Source organism: Podarcis melisellensis, assembly GCF_964234715.1.
Source record: "Podarcis melisellensis genome assembly, chromosome: 10".
NCBI lineage: Eukaryota > Metazoa > Chordata > Lepidosauria > Squamata > Lacertidae > Podarcis > Podarcis melisellensis.
In genome coordinates, this window is record NC_138542.1 from 46,347,802 (window position 1) to 46,369,210 (window position 21,409).

General features: G+C 43.4%; 1 protein-coding gene across 5 annotated transcripts in view; it reads right to left on the reverse strand.

The window, feature by feature from the left end:
• CACNA1I (calcium voltage-gated channel subunit alpha1 I) overlaps nt 1-21,409 on the reverse strand; it is a 361,276-nt gene that overhangs the window by 217,477 nt on the left and 122,390 nt on the right. The gene's annotated exons all lie outside the window — the stretch shown is intronic.

A 21,409-nucleotide genomic window follows, 5' to 3' on the forward strand; every position in this document is an offset into this window, starting at 1 on the left:
ACCCAGATTTGAACAAATGGACTTTCAGCTCATTATGCTTCATCCTTCTATAGAACAAGGAGTTTGAGGATGTGTTGCCATACATAGGATCACCAGAGGCTAGGTGGAATCCTTAGAGGGGACAGATATGACCTAAACACTTTAGGTTGCCTGTCTAGGCCTTGTCCAATTTTACAGTCAGGCTTATGTGTGTTATGAACCCAACAGTTTTCACGATCTGCAAGAGAAATGTTTTTTCTCCTGTATCTAGAGAAGCATTCCCCACCCCCAACAGAAGAAATAATGTTATAAATGTTGTAAATGTTATATACTTTTTTGGTAAAACTTTATATTGTATTGCTAAGCAATTTACTTTTCCTTGTCATATAATCTGGATATTTTAATCCATCTGAAGAGGTCTGGTATAAACATGCAAATATTTATAATATCTATTATTATTACTATTATGGGTTTGTTTAGCTCTTATGCTACTCTCAACTCTAGCACTGGGTACTGATTCCAAAAAAGGAAGGAAAGAACACAAGCCATGCACCTTTGATATATGGATGATATAAAATTATTTGCTGAATCCAAGTACACTTAACAACCTCATAGCCACACAAAATATCAGCAAAGGTATAAAAGTGTCGTTTGGTCTTGAAAAATGTGCAACTCTCCGCACGATTAAATGAAAATGTGAAGATCTTCCATAACAAGAACACTAGGTAAACACTTACATACAGCCTGCACTTGGTAATAATTCCTTCATAGTAATTCTTGCAAGTACCTGAGGATCATTCAGAATACCAGAGATTTCATTCAAGTTTAAAATCCTCCTACTGGCTTCTCTATAGACAGAGGGTCCTAAAAATACAGAAAAGTGAACTTACAGCTGAGAATAAAATAAACGCAAATAATACCAGGACAGTTTTATGTGGGTATAATGAAGTAGACTGGTATGGATTTGAAGAGTAATCCTAGCCTCAGGTTCTTCCTGTTAGACAGTATAGACTTGCTTCTAGACATCTTTACACCAGTGAAGCACACCATTCAAGGCTTGTCCCCATTAGCAAAGTCACATAAACAATGCAGATAGGAGACCAGAGAGAAAAGAAACCAGATAACACGTTACTTAGGAAACAAAGCAGTGTATAATTCGAGAGGTAAAGGAGAGATGTTTTGCCTTTCTTCTTTCAGGTCTTGAACATAGCAAGGATATATTCAACCAAAGATATGAGGGGATACTTGCTCAGAACTATACAGTCAATCAGTGCATGTGTTGCCTCAGTGAAGATCGTGCCACTTTGCTTGGATGCTAAGCAACATCTCCACCCATTGCCCTCTTGGCTAGTTCACTTTTACAGTGACAGAATTAACTCTTACGTGACAAATGGAATGATCCCTGCTGCTGCACTTCCAGCAGTCCCTGCCTTCTGCAATGATGCAATGTTACGCCTGCAGAAGAAATGGTGAAAATGAAAGTGCTCCCATTTAAGTCAACAGGCAGTCCCCAACAACTGCCTACTACCTTCCTTTCTGCCTCCTTCTCTGCTCCTACTGTTACAGCAGAAGATACAATGGTGATTAACTCTGCAAAACATATAAGACCCTGCCAGGGAATGCAGATAGCACTTATCAAGGCACACCACATGAAGCTACATTACTGTCATCGTGTGCTTAATACCTGGAGCACGGCTGTGAGAACTTGGTGACAAGGACAGTGGCGAAAGTGCACTTGGTGGCGAAAGCCAGCTGAACAGTACTCCACCCTAGGACTCCAACAAACATCCGCCAAGAATCCCATCTCCACAATTGTAACTGGATCTGCAGGGACAATGAAACCCACACAGGTAAAGCAAGGGAGGGGATTCCATACCATCCCAAGCACCTCAAGTCACAGAGGGAGTCCCACTTCCCTGATGCAATGTGGGAACAACCCACTAGCACAGGAGATATTCTGAGTTGTAGAAAGAGGAGCCCTTCTGGCATCAAGCCCCCCAAAATAGGTAAGAACCCATCATGCACCAGTAACAGCAAGAGGAAGTGCTGCCATCTTTGGTGGGAAACACTAGACACGGCATTCCTACTGTTGCCACTTCAACTGTCAGTACCTCATCTGAACAATGCAAGCCCACTGAGGGTTTTCTTTGCAATCAAGCGGTATATATATAAATGTTACGAAATAAAAGTACGTTGTTACTGCAGGTCCCTGTCTTAAGCGGCTGTTACTTCCACATCTTACCCTTGTAGGTGTGCCAAAGGAGTGCCAGTGACCCCAGATCTCCTTTATGCCATCACTCCCGCTGACGGGGAGACTCCCCTCTCGGGGGGGGGGGGAGGCGTTGCATGTGCCAGCGAGAAAATGCAGGGTCAAAGGGAGGAGGGAGGCACAGAATAAAAGACAGAAAGAAAGATGTAGAGGGGGACAGTGGAGCAGAAAACATCCTTCAAGAGGGAAGAGAAAGATTGCAGCGATAAAAGAGATAGGCTTAATGGCTCAAGATATCCAGACAGCATAAAATATAGATAAGAATGAAGGGGAAGGTGCCTAGGGAGATAAAATGTATGGAAAGATTGCTTTTGAAGGATAACAAACCACCAGAGATCTAGAGAAAAACTGCCACACAGCCCCATGACCTTTCTCGCTGGGGTGCTGCACTCCCCTTTTAAAACAACAAGGACCCCTCTCAATCAGTAGATCAAAGCACTGGCAAATCAGATTTTACTGTCACTGTGGGAAACCTGTTGCTTTACTAATAGATGCTGTGGCGTTTTAAGGAGGATAGATTCGTGCACTTTGCACAAGGCTGTTTATATACTTTCCTTAATGAGTAACAAACAAACCATTCTCATTCTACCTCATTCATACTGAAGCGCCAGCCATGCCTATCCATGGATGCAATGTGACTCTAGCCTATCTCAATATTACTCCTGGTGCCCCCAGAGTACTTGTCCCAAAATGGTCTTGGCCTACAGACAGGACTCTGGAAAACTGATTCAAAGTCATTCTAGTTATGGCCAGTTTTGTTCCTCAAAATTTGAACATTTTTATTTCAACTCACCTAGTTCTCTTCTAATCCAGTTTATCATCAGCTCCTCACCCTCACACACCTGAATGCAGTAGTGGGAACTGCATTAGACCCAGCAAGGGTGCTAATAGGGCCCTTAAGAATGTTTCTCCAAACCACACTCACATCCTATGTGGCATCAGGTGTGGGGAAGATAATATCACAACGGCAAAGGAACTATCAGGAGCCGAAAAGAGACCTCCTAGTTGTACCTTGGCAACTGAGGCTTGCTGACAGTGCTGATTGGTGCTACAGCAAGCCTTGCAGGGATTGGCTGTGCTATCTACTACCTGATCAGGCACTCCCTAGGGCAGCTGATTCCTGCTTTCAGCAGGGTTTTCCTTAGTGTGTGCTAAGCCTGACACCAGATGATTGATGGGTGGGCAGACTTGCCCATCTGTCAAAATGTTCTGCAGAGGTGCTCAGAATCTGGCCAAACCACTGAATCTGTTCCCCACCCCTTCCCTAAAAAAAAAAACGCAGTGCCTTTCCTCTCCCCACACTCTAACTGTAGTTTATTAATTCTTGCATGCTTGATGAAAAGCTGGGGGAGAGCAATTGGCCCTGCACTGCCTTTGGAAGGTGTATCTGCACATTGTGAATAAGTATATGGTGGCCAATGACTTCATTTTACTAGTAGATAATCTATTATCACTAGTAGGTATACAATGGCAATAAAACTGGCAGGCTGTGACATGGAATGTAGAAGGTTTCTACTATATCCCTCAATGGACCATTTCACCCCCAACATTTAATTACCAGTAGTTTATTTAGAAATTCTAGACCCTATTTCAGGACCGCCCCAGGCAATGCACCACTCTAAAATTAAGCGTAACAACATATAAAATCATCCATTTTCAAACACATATACTACTTAAAATGAACAGCACAAGTTAATTCAAAACACAGCAGTTAACAAAATGCAGACTGAAATAAAACCCATTTTTTATATCAGAATTAAGCTTTTGCTCAGGCAATTTCCCTACAGTCCTTCCAGGATCAATCTTGTCTCTACCTCCTCCTTCTTTGATAAGTACAGCCTGAAGGGTGCCACCATGCTCTCTCATCAGAGAGCATTTAAGCAAGCTTGAGGTAATTCTAGTTTTGTAATCTTCCCTTGAATCAATCTAGCCTGTCCTATTCATTATTTTGATGCCCCTCCTGTCAATTCTTTCCAATGATAGTTGCATTGTCCTACAATGCACTTGGCATGCACAGTGTGACTCCTATTGTGATTTCACAAACAGGGAAGTTATTAAATATTTGATGTTTTACTATTTTTGATGTTTTAATTTGTTGGAAGCTGCCCAGAGTGGCTGGAGCAACACAGCCAGATGGGCGGCACATACATAATGAATTATTATTATTATTATTATTATTATTATTATTATTATTATTATTTTATTACTATTATTACTATTATTATTGAATTTCCTACATCCAATAACGTGAGCAGAGTTGATAAGGCATACTCTTAAGCCAGCTATCTACTTTTCTCATTTTTGTATTTGTATACAAGAGTGACAGATAGTTTTGGTTAGATGTGTCAAGATACTTCCCACACTGGTGGCAGTCTATTTCTCCCAATTCCCACCTGGTTTGTGCTAGTCTCCCCCACCCCCACCCCCCGACAGCTCTTTTCATGCATGTCCGCAACAGCAGGCCATGGAAGCCTATGCACAGTATATAGTGAAGTCTTAGTTCATCTCAGTCATGTCTTTGTAACTTGCTCTTCCAATGCAGGCACAAATCTCCAGGGCATTGCAAACCTCCAAACACAACTTCAGTGTTATCAAAGCATCTCAAGTATAAAATGACATTTAGACTTAGATCTGGAAAATAACTTTCAGCATTGTGTGAATTTCACCATGCAATTTCCTCTCTTTCTCTCTCTCAAAATTGTGAAAACAATTTGGAACTGACAATACGAACCCTAGGATGACTCAAAGATAAAATATATTCTTTACCGTCTTAGCTTAGTTGTAATTAACCATGCGATTCTGTTTCCTGCTGAGCAGAGATAGGAGCACTTCTGAGTCCATGAGTTAGTGGAGGTCAAAGACAAGCCAGTGTAAGGAATGTCCCCTGACACCAGTGGTACCACCAATCATCAGAATCCTTATGCTGGTGGAACAGTACCAGTGCAAGGGGGAAATGGGGCAGAATTTGAAAGATGGGTGGGAGGGAGATGAGTGGAATTTCGTAAGAATTTCAAACTGTAGCCTTGTGGAAACCAATTCAGGAGAAGCCTTCTTCCCAAGCCCACATGCAAAGTCTTGGAGGACACCCTTATTCCTGCACCATTGAATTTTATTAACATATACAAGAAATGTGGCCCGTTTGGAATCAGAGACTCCCTGCAAGTTTGAGCTGCTTCAGCTCCAGGGGCCAAATTACATTATAACAGCTTTCTCTGGAACCAGACTCCAGTAAACCTGGTTTTGTTTTTTCCATGAATGATGCAAGCTAGTAATTTCCTATTATTATGTGTTTGCTATTACTGTACTACACATTGACAACAGAGTAATTAATCTTTGTAGTTTGACAGTGATTTGCACTTCGCTTCCTTGCTGTTACCATCTGCTCTCTTTGTGGCAGGGCAACGAATAGGAAGAAAGAACCCGCTAGTGAACATTTGTCACAGGAGAGCGCAGGAAGGGGGATCCTGCAACCTTGTAGACGTTGTTGGACGCCAACTTCCATCAGCCCCAACCAGCATGGCCCAAGATCAGGAATGATGGGAGCTGTGATTCAGTAACATATGGAGGGCTACAGGTTCCCTATGCTGCTGCATTTGTCCAGAGAAACAATGCATTCAGGCAGCACTTTATTCCATTTTCCTGACATTTCCTTGCCTGATAACCTCTACATTTTATGTGATCGTTCACATGACGTAAAAGGCTAGTGCTCATTTCCGTGTTGTTTCCATTAAAAAATCTGTTTGCAACCTTATTAACTCAGGAAAAAATGAGTTTTGTACTATAATTTCACAATACAAAATTTGGTGCAGTATCCTGTCATGCAGTTCTTTCCCACCATTTAAAATTGAGCATGACATGGGGGTATATTGATCACAAGGCCACAGTTGCACAATGCAACAGGCACTGCAGTGTAAAAGGAACATTAGAAATTGGGACAAAGGCACTAGGATTATAACAGTGGTAGACTTTGGGCTCTCAGATTTCAGCGGCAACCTGTGTGGCACTAAAATTTGGCACCTGCTTGCCCCTCGCATTCCATTCTACAGCATTCTTGTGGCGTGCCCTGCAGTGCAGCTGAACCAGTCATGCTACGGCTAAAGACGCCTAGTAAATCTAACCAGTAAATCTAACACAACAAACCCCACATCTGAACACAGCCAAAGTGTGTTATGGAAGTTAGACAGACTAAGGGCATTTCCAAATAATGATTGGTTTATAGTTCAACAAATACATGTGAGGCAAAAGAATAAAAACCAGCACAAGATCTCAAAAGGGACTATGGATTCATCTTAAATTATAAAACCTAGTCCCCCCACCACCACCCCACAAAACACCCCATTATGTGTGGACTGGATATCATACTATTACCTTTAAACCAGTTGCTGGCTAAAATGTGACAGGGCACACTTTGAACTGATCACTTCGAAAAAGTCTGTGTGGGCGGGATATACAAAAGGAAGTAAATATAATTTAAGTGTCGAAGAAGAAAGACTAGATAAGTATAAATGCATCTGCTAGACTATCAGGGATCAGCAGGGGCAATCAAGATAGATAAGAAGACTGCAGACAAACCAATAGATTTATTAAAGCAACTTTAACTATGGAGAATAAAAAACCTTTAACATCCTTTGATAGCGGTTCATTTGACAGGTTTTGAATTCTTACATTATTACTGCATAAGAAAAAAGAAAGGTTGCAGTCACCATAACCTCCAAGTGAAATTCTGTATTACTGAAAAACATGGCCAAGTGCACCAATTTGCCTTAATGGTCTCAGATGCCAGCTAGGAAACGAGTAGAAGAAAAGTTCCCAAATCCCACTGGGAGCTCAGCTGTGCATAAATCTCTTAGGCCTCTTTGGACATTCCAGCCTACATTATGACAACTACCTACCACCCCAGGGGAAAACATCCAGTTCTGAGTTCCTTATTTCTTTACAAAGTTAACATTTGCCATCCTGTCTTACTCATGGGAGTAGTCAGGATTCTTGTTAGGGGGCAGAACCTCAGATTTGTATTGATTTTTACTGTTTGGGGGGCAGCTGCCCCCTGCCCCCCCCCCAGCTATGCCCATGGTCTTACTCCCTTTGCCTAGAATTTTCCTCCCCATCTCATTTAGAGCAATACATCCACCCTCCTGCCTGCAAGGGAACGGTGTGTTTCAATCTTCATTCATACTTGTAGCTGGGATGACTGAGATATGATAAAGGTAAAGGTAAAGGGACCCCTGACCATTAGGTCCAGTCGTGACCGACTCTGGGGTTGTGGCACTCATCTCGCTTTATTGGCCGAGGGAGCTGGAGTACAGCTTCCGGGTCATGTGGCCAGCATGACTAAGCTGCTTCTGGCGATCCAGAGCAGCACACGGAAATGCTGTTTACCTTTCCGCCGGAGCGGTACCTATTTATCTACTTGCACTTTGACATGCTTTTGAACTGCTAAGTTGGCAGCAGCAGGGACCAAGCAACAGGAGCTCACCCTGTCCTAGGCTCTGTGGTTTAACTCACAGCGCCACCTGCGTCCCCTGAGATATGATAGTCACCTTCAAATATTTCAAGGGCTGTCACATGGAAGAAGGAGCAAACTCTGGAGGGTAGGACTCAAAGCAATGGATTCAAGTTACAAGAAAGGAGATTCTGACCAAACATCAGGAAGAACTTTCTGACCACCGGAGCTGTTCGACAGTAGAATGGACTCTCTCAGAAGGTGGTGGACAATCCTTCCCTGGAAGTTTTTAAGCAGAGGTTAGATGGTCATCTGTCATGGATGCTTTAGTTGAGATTCTTGCATTGCAGGGAGTAGGACTAGATGACCCCTGCGGTCCCTTCCAACTCTACAATTCTATCAACTTGGTAGCCATGCCTCATTTTCCCCATCATGCCAATGCATAAAATGATTAAGTACTGGTGGAGTTTCCAAATAGTTCTGTTAATCATTTCTGTTGTTTCACCCTATGAATCTTCCTTTCCCCACCAGAACATGGCACTGGTGTACCAGTACAAAATCTTCCTAGGCTTATGCCACATTCACACCATACATTTAAAGCATTGCGATACCTCTTCAAACAGTTTGGTTTCTCCCAAAGAATTCTGGAAGCTGTAGTTTGTGAAGGGTGCTGAGAGTTGTTAGGAGGCCCCTATTCTCCTCCCAGAGCTACAATTCCCAGGGTTCTCTGTGAAGAGGGATTGGTTGTTAAACTTCCGTGGTGACCCTGCTGAACCCTTCTTAGCAGCATCTACCCAAGGTCAAGTTCAGAAGAGCAGGGCTATTGCTGACAGCCAAAGGAGGAAGAGTACAAGGAGGCAAAACCAAATTGGAGTGAGTACAGTGGTCAGTTGATGGGAAGACTAATGCAATTCATAGGAAAGAAAGCAGATAGTAGAGAACATCACAAGACTGAGAGGATAGGTGTTTCGGCAAAGCAGAGTTTAGACAGGTGGTGGTGGGACATCAAACCATAAGCAGTAACTACAGAAGCATCCATTTGGATCCAAGGGAAATTGAAACATGGGGAGGCTGCCATCCAAATTGCTGGCCAAAGAAAGCTCTCCCTTGCATTTGGCATAATTGGATTATTCCCCAAATGTGCCTTTCCTGCCAGCAGCGCAAGCAAAGTGGTAGGAAGCAAACAAAAGACAAGAAAATAAAGAGAAGGAAAGAGGAAGCTGGGGATTAGAGCCCCGTGTGTGTGTTTTTTGTAACCTTCCCATTAGATGTCAAAATATTGTTTCTCTTTTTCCTTTTCATCCTGCGTCTCGCTGCTGCTGCTGTGAGATAGGCCTTTTTGTTTTTATTTTATGGAACAATGTAAATGCTTTACATAGTCTATTGCTTACTTCTGCCCCCTTACTCTTTCCCTCCTGCAGCTCTTCTGCTTTCCTTCCCAACACTGCCTGTGGGCCCTTGGTCCTTTCCTGAGGAAAGCACTGTGCTCCCCCTGGGCCTGCTAGACACACACACACAAGGCAAGACAAAGCCATTTCCCCGCTTCACTCACCAGGTTGGGATATACACACATCCAGAGTGCCGAGAAACTGCTAAGCAGATTTCCAGTTCTGGAAAGAAACGGTGCATTGCAAGGGTGTTCAGCGTGCAAAGGACACAAATGGGCTAGAGGCTGATGTGGGGTTGGAGTTTCTGGCCTGAAAACAACAACAGGCACACACACACACCATGATCCTCCCATGTGGGAATGGCAGCGCATCCTACTTTGCCACATGTAATGGCATATGTGAATGACACCACTTAGAGCTCTGCAAGGCTGTTGACAGCTTGCAATACATATGAAGGTTTTTGCTGACAGAAAGGTGGGGAGACCCTGTTAATACTGCACTGGGCAGGAATCCATCTGAGCTGGTTTCTCGTCAGTGTCTTTTGACTGAAATGCCTCCCCCTCAACTCTATGCAACCGTACCCTCCTTTATTTTATCTTGTTATCTCTTGTGTGTGGTTTTCTGATTCCCCCCCCCCCATGAAGTCTCCCTCTCCCTTCCTTCAGGTCACGGCTCAGCCTGTGCAAAGCAGAAGCAATGCAGCAGCAGCAGCAGCAGCAGAAAAACGATTTCTCTCTTTCCTTCTCTCAATGCTCTGTTGGTCCTTTATCCTGCCCTTGCCCTGAGGCTCACCTATTACCTTCTCTTCCCCTTCTACCCACATTCTGAATTTTGCTCCTTCCTCTCTTATCTACCTCCCCACTCTCTTTGTAATACACATTTGTTGATCCTTTCCCCCTTTTTCCTTTGTTAAAAGGAAATGGATTTTTATGTCTGGATAAATGTTCCTCAAGGGACGCGGGTGGCGCTATGGTCTAAACCACTGAGCCTCTTGGGCTTGCCGATCAGAAGGTTGCGGTTTGGATCCCCGCGACAGGGTGAGCTCCAGTTGCTCAGTCCCAGCTCCTGCCAACCTAGCAGTTCGAAAGCACGCCCAAAAAAGTGCAAGTAGATAAATAGGTCCTGCTCCAGCGGGAAGGTAATCATCGTTTCTGTGCACTGCTCTGTTTTTGGTGTTCTGTTGTGCCAGAAGCGGCTTAGTCATGCTGTCTACATGACCCAGAAAAATTGTCTGCCGACAAACGCCGGCTCCCTCGGCCTGTAAAGCGAGATGAGCGCCACAACCCCAGAGTCATCTGTGACTGGACTTCACAGTCAGGGGTCCTTTACCTTTACCTTTAATGTTCCTCAGTTTTGTCACCTGCTGGAATTGAGGATGGGTACATACCACCAGCTGAACACAGAGCTAGGTCGTTCTTTTTCTCTATTCAGACTGAAGCTGTCTGCAGGGGAAACACATCAAGATGCAGTGTTCCATAGCAACAGGGTAGATACAAGGTAGATGTGGACTGGGGCTAATGCTGTTGTGTGGACGCCGCTTCCCAAACCAGCTGTGGGAGCGCATTGGATGCAGAGTAGAAGGGAGTGTATTCACAGCCTCTTTGGGGGCTAGCAGTGGTGTCCAAACTTTTTTCAAAGAGGGCCAGATTTGATGAAGTGAAGGGCCATGAGGGCCGACTAAAAGGCCGACCAAAGTTGTTGACCTTTTTTTTTAGGATTGAAATTGTTGAGCTTTTTCATGATTTTAGGGATTAAACCGACCAAATTAGGCTCCCGAAATGGACTTTGGACATGCCTGGTACAGTGAAAGGAAAGGAAGTTAGGAGGAAAGGAAGGCGAGCAAATAGTTCCAGTGGCCTGGGAGATATGAGTAGGAAGTAATGGCAGAGTTATATTGGATTGTTAGGAGGGGTTTTGAGGCCAAGGCAGAAAGGCACTTGCAGAGTCAAAGGACAGGTGAAGGTCACACAATATGCAATTGCTGAAACCTCCCAGTTGAAAAACAAGTGGATTCATTTACATAATCCCTCCGCTAGAGGTGAATTAGAGGTTACTCTATTTCCTTTGGTTAATCCCCCTATTCAAATCACTGGTGGTTTTTCCATTGAGCACATTAGAAGCAGAACTAATACCTTGGACAAAGGACCATGTTTGTGTTTGTGTGTATGATTTTCGTTGCAATGAAAAAGTTTTTTAAATCAGATGGAGATCAGCTGGTCAGTCTACTGCAGCATGTGGGACAAAGCTGGTCTGGTCTAATTTTCATTCTCACAATATGTTTAAAGCACTTTTTTAAAAAAGGTAAAGGACCCCTGACAGTTAAGTCCAGTCGCGAACTACTCTGGGGTTGCGGCGCTCATCTCACTTTACTGGCCAGGGAGCCAACGTTTGTATGCAGACAGTTTTTCCAGGTCATGTGGCCAGTATGACTAAGCCGCTTCTGGCGAAACCAGAGCAGCGCACGGAAAAGCCATTTACCTTCCCGCCAGAGCGGTACCTATTTATCTACTTGCACTTTTTGGTGTGCTTTCAAACTGCTAGGTTGGCAGGAGCAGGGACTGAGCAATGGGAGCTCACCGCGCGTGGGGATTCGAACTGCCGACCTTCCGATCAGCAAGCCCTAGGCTCAGTGGTTTAGACCACAGCGCCACTTGGCTTCTCCCAAAGAATCCTGGGAACCATAGTTTGTTAAGGGTGCTGAGAATTGTAGTTCTGTGAAGGGCAAACAACAATTCCAAGGATTCTTTGGAGGAAGCCTTGTACTTTGTATGTGTTTTGGATATATGGCATGAAGGTGACCTTGTGGTGTCCACGGAGTATAGTGAATTGGTGAAACAACAGGAGCCACTTCAGAATCAGAGACTTAAGGCAGTGAAGATGGCAAAATGGGGAGGGAAAATGGAGTGGGAAATTCTTTTTCTTTATTTAAACAGCGCCATCAAAGTACATAGCACCTCACATAATAACATAAGCAAAGAAGGCCAGTCTTTATAAGGAAGGGTTTACTGCTGAATTTTTGGCAATGGGAGTGGAAAGCTGTGCAAATGCAGTTGAATGCACTTAGGCTTCATTTCAATTAAGGATTGTATCCAGAGGGTTTGCAGAAGAGGTGGCGTTTGACAAAAAGCCATGGTTGGTGAGAAAGAAAGATATGAGAAAGATTACAATTGAGTTGAATTCCATCTCACAATTCTATGCTTTGCATGGCCTCGTGCAAACTTCCATTTTATGGTTTTTAACCTCTAGTTAATGAATCAAAATATTAAATAATTCCAGTCTTCAACTACAGTGCTGCTCTGAGCCAGATCACAGTGCCAATTTGGCTCATTCAAAACCACATGAGAAGAATCAGCCGCGTTTTCTCTTCAAAGAAGCATCTCTTCTCCTTTGCACCTTCATTTGCTACAGAAAAGTTCCGGTGAGGAGAGCTGCTGAGCTAATCTGCTTTCTACCAAAAGCAGATTATTGGTCTAACTACCCAATTTGGTAGTGGCATTCCAGGCTAGGAACATAAGAAGCTGCCTTATACTAAGGCTGACCATTGGTCCACCTGGCTCAGTATTGTCTACACGGCCTGACAGTGATTCTTCAGAGAGAGTTCTCTTCCAGCCCTACTTGGAGATGCCAGGAATTGAACTTGGGGCATTCTGCATGCAAATCAAGATGCTCTCCCATTGAGCAATGCCCTTTCCCTAAAGGTCTTTCGGGCAAAGGTCTCTCCCAGTCTTGTTAATGGGAGATGCTAGGAACAGAACTAGGGTCCTTTCACATGTAAAGGAACCTGCAGCTCTGCAGATGCTGCTGAACCTCATAACTCCTGTCCCCCTGACTATTGACCATACTGGGAGCTGTATACAGCAACATGTGGAGGTTCACAGGGCTACTCCCCACCCACCCCTGTTCAGGCCATGTTCTCTGAACACCCACACATTGGGGATGCAGACGGGAAAGACATTACTGCTGCCCAGCTTGCAGAGGCTGAAGGAATGAGTCACGCACAGCATTTTTGCTCACACAGAAGGGATGGGAGTGCTGGCTGAGTAGAGAGAGAAAGTAATGTGGGAAACAGAGAGGCTTCATTTAATGTTTTCATCTACCCTCCAACTCCATTTCTTGAGCAGCATTAGAGGCAGGTGTGTGTGTTTTTTCAGCAGGAACTTGCCGGAACTCTATTCCAGCACCTCTCAGGTAGGCACCATTGCCATTCTAAGAGAACAAGGGAGGTGTTCGTGGTGAGCTACAGCACTTCTTTTTCTAGAAAAATAGCACTGATTAGAGATACAGTGCAAGGAGCTCACTGCCCAACACATTCAATGGCAACACGCCAGATTTTAAAAGTCAAACCAACTCAGAGACATGAGAATGGTCTGTATCCTTTTATTTCCAGTCCTCTTCTCCCTTCATTTTCACCCCCCCTCCTTTCAGGCACCACCATCTCCTCTAGCAAACGTGCCTTAATAACACATGATTCTACTGTCGATAGAGGGTGTGTGTACATGCTCAATTTGTGTCAGGATCTGCCACATCCACCTGCCATCTTCAGCAGCGTGAGCATGCAACAGCTACCGCTCTGCCTACCCAAGCAAAACATTGAGTTCGGTATTACTGTTACTCTTATCATCTAACACGTGTTTTCACACCAACCATATGCAAAGAGTCGTGCTCCTCTCCACAGCCAGATGGCCCTTTTCTGCTCATTTTTTGGAGGTTTGTGCAACAGTGCGCTGTGCTCAACTGCAATTGGCGCACACAGTGGAGGTCTCATATGACTACTGTGGGGAAAACGTGGCTACAACATAATGCAAGCTGAGAAGAATAAGCAATCCCAATCAAGAGAAAAAAATAGGGTGTTGGATGCACAGCAGAAGAATGCCAGTTTGAACTTCACTGCAGGGAGAATTGAGGTGCTTCTCGTCACTATTCTTTGACTAAAACTAGAACTCAGCATCATATATTTGGTGCCTTCAACAGTGATTCTGATGCAAAGGAGATCTGTCTAGGCGTGGGTCAGCAGGACTCTACCCCAGGGGAATCTGAAGAGTACTCTGTGGGTTACCTAGAGATACAGGGTTTGATACCTGATTTGTAGCTTTACAACTGAGACAAGGTGCGCCCCTGCCAATGTAAGATGGTATGGCTAAAAACCACCCAGTAACACCAGAATGCTGCCCATTTACATCTTTGCTAATACTGCATCTAGGAGTAGGACTTGGATCATTGGTATGGGCTCCCAAGGTGCTTAGATCCCTTTATCAAAGGAAATACTAGTTTTTACTTAAAAATACTAGTTTTTACTAGTTTTTACTTAAAGCTGTCTTTTACTTAAAGCTGCCATAGTTCAGCCCTATGGCACCTCCTATTTCGCAAGAGGGATTCAAGCTGGGAAATGTAGGTTTGCACAAACGAAGAGTGGATTAAAGTAGTCTGTGTCACCATGCCAGAAACCCTCTTTGAAAAAGAAACTGATTTTTGTGCGTAGCAAAGGGATGAGGAAGTCCAATGAAAAGTTTGGAGTGAGCAAATGACTAATTGCAAGATTTGCAAACACCCTGCAAGTAAACACGGGTAAATGTTCATTGTTGCATAACCCACATCCATCTCCAAAACTCAGTCTGAATGAATAGTTGATAATTTTTTATGGCAACCATCTGTCTCGAGAGAAAATGGAGAGCACCTCTGGAGGCAAAGTCAAACTGTTAAGGAGTAAACCCTACACAAATCTGGAGTGGAGTCCTAAGACTCAGTGAAGACCTGATATAATGAAACCTCCACCTAAGTTTTGAACAAGCAGATCAGGATGAATGCTTAACAAACAGGCCATCTGGGTGGGCGCTTAGCTGCCTGGAAACCCACTAAGATCACAGCTCAGTCTCCACTACGTCTTGGTCATCACACACAATCTCTTAATGTCTGAATCAAAGGGGTTTTTTTTATTCTTGGGGATGACTGTTTCCATCTCTTTCTCTGCTAGTTAACATGGTTTTTGTGCTGCTGTGTATTTTATCTTGGTTCTGATATTTAAATACTGTTTTTCATTCTTTTACTTCTTGTGAACAGTCCAGAGCATGCATTATCAGACAGCCTGTATAAGTGCACTAATTAACAGCATGCTGCTAACCATGTCTACTCAGAAGTAAATCCAGTAGGGTTTTCTCTCAAATAAGTGGGATTAGAATTGCAGCCTAAATTTCAAGCACACACACGCATACATGAACCATGCAGACCGAAAGCTTTGCTAGAAACAGGAGGGTGGCAGGAGTCCTTTAAGGACTAAGGGCTTGGTTCATATCTTGGGCAGATTAGTCTTTCTCACTGACAGTTGAGACTGCAGGCTTTGCATGTCAAAGATCTTGTATTCAATCTCTGGCATCTCTAGTTAATAAGCTCTCAGGTAGCCAAGCTAGAAATTACCTGTGCCTGAGATCTTGACTGAACAGAAAAGAGGAATTGCAAATGACGCACTGCATGGCAATGGCACTGGAAAACAGCACCCCCATATTAAGTCCTTCTCCTCAACCCCGTATTGGGACATTATCGTTTCCCACCACTAATGGCTTCTTATTTGTTTCCAGGCCCAAGTCCAAATGCTGGCTTTAACCTACATGGCCTGGGCCCCAGGTACCAAATGGTACCTCTCTTCCAACAAATATATTTCCCTGCCCTAAGATCATCTGTGGAGGCCCTCCTCTGGACGCCCCCTAATTCTAAGACACAGAGGCCAGTAATGAGAGAGGCCTTTTTGGAGGTGTTTCCCCCACTTAATCTGTAGAACATTCTCTCTGGTGTCTTCCATAACGGCCTTTCAGTGCCAGGCAAAGACTTTTACTTTTCCTTTAGCTTTTAAATGTCTAAGATTTTAAAAGCATTGGACTGCAACTAGTTTTTGCTTGCATGGGTTGAGCTTTTTGGAAGTTTTTTGGTTTTGTATGGCTGTTACATGACTGACTTACATGACTGACTAACTTACCCAATGGATGCTAGCTAATTGTAGTAAGATTCTGTTGAATGTCCTTTGGGAATAGTGGTTCTTCCGTCAGATTTGTAGGCTATCATTAAATTTCTGCACTGTGCAATATTCTCTTTCCCGTTTAAATGGTTAAATTAGGTTAGCCTGTTTGTACTGTTTTATTATACGGGTTGGTTTTTTGTATTTACTTATATTCTGCTTATTTTTTATTGTTAATATGCTTTTTGAATTGTTATATTATTGTTCATTTGATATTTTATCAGCCACTTTGAACAGAATTTAGTGGGAAAGTGGCATTCAAATAAACAGATGATCTGATATTCGTTTCCTGTTGCAGTTGGCTTGTTTTAAGATGAACTGTTTATATTTTGCTATGCTTTAAATTGTTTTAATTTTTATTGCATATTGTCTGGAGGCTTTCCCCAATGCAACTGGCATCATCATCATTACCACATGTGTTTCCCATGCCACCCTCTCTACCAACAGTTGCTGAACTGCAATTCCCATCAGCCCAAGTAAACATGGCCAACAGCCAGAAATGATGGGATCAGCAGCATAGCAGCATGCTGTGGGCCAAAGCTTACCCAGATCTACTCTACACAATTGGCTGGTGCAACAGAATGTGATGGCATGATACAGAACAAGTGATCCTACAACTTAACATGGTAATGCTCTCTTTGCCAGCTATCTAAGACTGCATGCGCCCCATACATCTAAAGCAATTTTAAAGCACATTGAAAGCACATGCACAAAACCAAAGAACCCTGTGAACTGCTGGCTGGGAGTTACAGCTTTGTGATAAGCAAACTATAGTTCCCATGATTGTGGGTGGGTGGGTGTGATTTGAATGCATGGTGTGTACACAGCCTGAGTTGTTTTCAATCCGAACCTGGGTCTCCACATGTGTCAGGTGTGACTGAGGCATGACAGCCCTGTTGCTACAATTTCTTTGGACCCCACTGCAGTTTCCAAATATAAGGCGGAATCTGTGTATCTTTCAAGGCACGCCAATGCAGCAAAACAGCAATACAGGCAAGTAGCAGAAACCCCTAAAAATAAAATAAGCACACCAGAGCTTCAGATTTGTCGAGCTGCCCGAGTTGCTCCTTTTCTATGACTTTAGAACTGCACCAGCCACAAACACAACCTCTATAACGTCGAGGCTTTCCTTGACTTCTGCTTAATTATATTTGTGTATTTTCATCCTTGCTCTCCGTTATCTCCAAGCATCCCAATTCGTGAGCGTTGTGACTGTATCGTCCTTATCTAGCGCTGAAATAATAGAGACTCTCTGCCATAAATCACCGTGCAGCCCTAAAGACATCTAAATTCTATGACACTAATCTGCTTAATCCTACTTGAGAGCCATCCAAATGGATTTTAAGCATCCAGGGGAAATCTGCGAGGTGCATCCCCAGCTCAATTAAAGGCTACCACACAGTAGTCAACTTCAAGGACTACAAAAAAAAACCCCCCGCAACCGGTTACACATGACTGACCTTGTTTGTCTGAAATGCTCCTTCCTGCTTAATAATTAATTGCATTTGAAGGTGGATCCCCTTATCCACCCACTTTCTCCAGAATACCAATTTCACAGAAGACACACCTTACATGTCTTGGCCTTTATTGCCACTCAGAAAACAGGTTTGTTAATCTAGAAAAAACACAGCCCTCTCTCACTGTGATCATAGTTGCTGATGATAACACAACTTCTCAAACAATTTGAACATATAGATAATACCCCTAGCGCTACAATTAAGAGAGACAGGCTGGGGAACCCTATGTCTCCATCAGCCAAGAAAAGCTGAGACACATATTGTGCATCTACATATTGTATGGGACCATAAAATATCTCAGCCAAGCTTGCAGGTGCTCATTTGCCCCTCTTATATCCCAAGGGTTTCATGTGGCTGTTCTGGTATAAGACAGAGATGGGGAACCTACAGTCTTCCCAGCATTGTAGGACTACAGCTCCCATCATCCCAGGCCATGCTGGCTGGGACTGAAGGGAGGTGTAGTTCAAAACCTCTAGAGAGCACCAAGTTGGGAGAAACTGAACCAGAGTATTTTAGAATTTCCAACATTTGGGTTTGGAAGTTAACACTGGAGCAGCACACAGCTGCTCGTACTGTCTATGGAAAATACTAAAAGTTACTGTGGTAGCCATTCAACTGGTAAAAATAACCCCATAAGGCATGGATGGGGACCCTGTGGCCTTGCATATACTGCTATACTGGAACTCTCATTGTCCCTGACCATAGACCATACTGGCCAGGACTGATGGGGGTTGGAGTCCAACACTTCAGGGGCTACAGGTTCCCCATCCCTTTGTCAGGAAGTTTATTGGTTAGACCATTATTTCAGCAATTTAAGGGGATGCTTCCTGCTAGGTTAAAACTGATTCTGTGACCTCCTCCTCACCCCTGCTTTGTGTTTCTAAGAGCCACCGCAAGCCCTTTGGGCAGAGACTTCTGTCTATAGTTTATTACTATCCATTTTATCTGGCAGCAGAAGAGTCACATTGCACAATGCCAACTGCTTTGACTCTTTTTCCATCACAGTTATAGGAAATTGAAAGTGGTCTCTGACCATTTTAAAGGTGCCGTCTTTTACTTTCTCCATGGCTGGCAAATTCAATCAGAAAGTGTCTTGGCACTTATATTTCACATTTATTGTCTACATGCATGTACTCCTCTTAGTTTCTGGACGGAGATTTTGGCCTCCCATTTCCAGCCACTGGTTTGTGATCACCAATTGCATCTGGTGACAATCTGTCCTAGTTTAAGGATAAGACAGTCTGCTATTGACAAATGCCCTGCTAATGAAAGAGCTCGGTGCATTAGCCTACCATGCAATTTTCAGATCTGCTCTTATGTTTTAATTCTTTCCCCTAGGGAACCATATATTTTGAGGAGAAAGTGGGTGGAGTGTGTGCCTGGAGTAGACCCAACACAGCTACTTAATTAGGGACAGTGCTGGCTTTTTCTTTTTCTTTTTGTTTCTTTTCTTTACAAACACACATGCTTCACACTATCTAGGTATAATTATGACTAGCGGTAAAAAAAGATTAGTTTTTCCAAGAAGAATAAGTTTCATTATCTAATGCATGCTTCTTGATAAAGGTTTTCCAGTGAGGACTGAAGGAAGCGAGATTGTGCCAGACAAAATGAACTGCAATGTCTTGTCACCAGGGACTTGGGTTGATTTTAAAATACTAATACAGTGGTACCTCAGGTTAAGAACTTAATTCGTTCTGGAGGTCCGTACTTAAGCTGAAGCTGTTCTTAACCTGAGGTACCACTTTAGCTAATGGGGCCTCCCGCTGCTGCCGCCACATGATTTCTGTTCTCATCCTGAAGCAAAGTTCTTAACCCGAGGTACTATTTCTGCGTTAGCGGAGTCTGTAACCTGAAGCATCTGTAACCTGAAGCGTCTGTAACCCGAGGTATCACTGTATCAAATAGCTACAAGTTTCCAGTACTGAATTTCAGCTATTAAGTGGCAAATATATATGATAAATAGCAAGCTGTATTTTATATAGAGTACAGCTAGAGGACTCTATGGGGATGTGAGTCCTCCATAGCTGCCCTTCTCCCCAGGCCACCCTCTTTACTGGCCCACTCTCTCTGCCCTCCTTCGGAGCTTTTGCTTAAGTGGAGGGGTCTATGAATTGTGACAGCGCCTCTTGCTTGCCTGAGGGGTTGATGAAGAGGTGTCTGTACACGGAAATTAATTTTTGACTTTGCAAAGCTGGAATGTAACCAAAATGCTACTTAGGATATACATTAGAAATCAAATAGAGCATTGCCTCTCAAATCCTGCTGCAGCTTAATCTAGAGAAGTAGCGGGGAAAGATGATCAGGAAAGAGGTGGACATTGGGTCATCCTACTTTGGATGGAATAGCACTTCCCATGAAAAGTCAGATTTGCAATCTGGGGATGTTCCTGGATATGACAGGTTCTGGATACCCAGATAGCAGCTGTCACCAGAGGTGCCTTTGCCCATCTCACACTGCTGAGCCAGCTGCTCCCATCCTTGAGAAAATTAGATGGCAGTAACTCAGCTTCATTACTATAAGTCATCCTACATGAAGTTACCTTGAAGCTTCATTCGGTCTAGAATGTAGCAGCAAGGATATCAGTGGGCGCTCACCCACTTTTTCTTAGCATGCATGCATGAATGAATGACAGGCTGCCAGTTTGTTTCTGGGTACAATTCAAAGTGTTGACAATTACCTTTAAAACCCTAAGTGGTTGGAGAGTCCTGGATGCCTGAGGGCCAACTCCTCCTACATGTTCTCTAAGATCTGCTGGAGATGTCCTTCTCCACCTGGCTGCCTCCAGACCACCAATATATTGTGGGGCAGGGGTGGTATGTGTGTTCAAGTATACATTAGAACAGGCATCCCCAACCTTCGGCCCTCCAGATGTTTTGGCCTACAACTCCCATGATCCCTAGCTAACAGGACCAGTGGTCGGGGATGATGGGAATTGTAGGCCCAAACATCTGGAGGGCCGAAGGTTGGGGATGCCTGCATTAGAACCTTAGGTTTGTGCATTTGAAGTAGATTAAAGTGCTACTTTACTCTAGAACAAAAAAGCCACCTTTTTATTATGACGAAAACAGGAGTTTTTGCAGTTTGGAAAGTGATGGGGAAATGCATTGAAAAGTGTAGAATGAACAAATGACTAGCAGGAAGACATGTAAACACCATGAAAGCACATCAGGACAAATACTCTCTTTTTTACCACCCCACAAACAATTGCTCAACAAGCTGAAAAACATCTTCATTTATGCTACAACGGCCGTGAGAGTTTTAATAGCACAAAGATGGAAGACTGAAGAAACCCCAACTAAAGAATCATGGCAAGAAAAATTGATGGACTATGCAGAAGTGGCAAAACTGACATATAAGCTACGGGACAAGGATCACTGTGACTTTAAAGATGAATGGGAACCCTTTACAAAGTATTTGAAGATGCAACAAAGCAAACTGGATTCCTTGGCTGGCTTTGAATAAACATTCACAAACTTTTTATTGATAATAGTCAGCTAAATAGTTTGAGGATCTATACAGCTGTGTAACATGCAGAAAACAGCATTCTTAGAGAAATCAAGTGGGTGGGAGGAAAATGGGGCGAGAAATAAGGATGATATGTTTCTGGATAAAATGTTTTGTTTTAATTTTGAATTTAAAAAGTTTTTTTTAAAAAAAGTAAAAATCTAAAACTGAAAAAGAAAAAAAACCAATTGCTCAACAAAGACTGGATGCAATTTTACTGCCACATAAGTTTTGTGCAAGCAAACAGGGAAGAATGCTCAATAAATAGGTTGTCTGCAGGCGTCTCAAGTCCCAGCTATG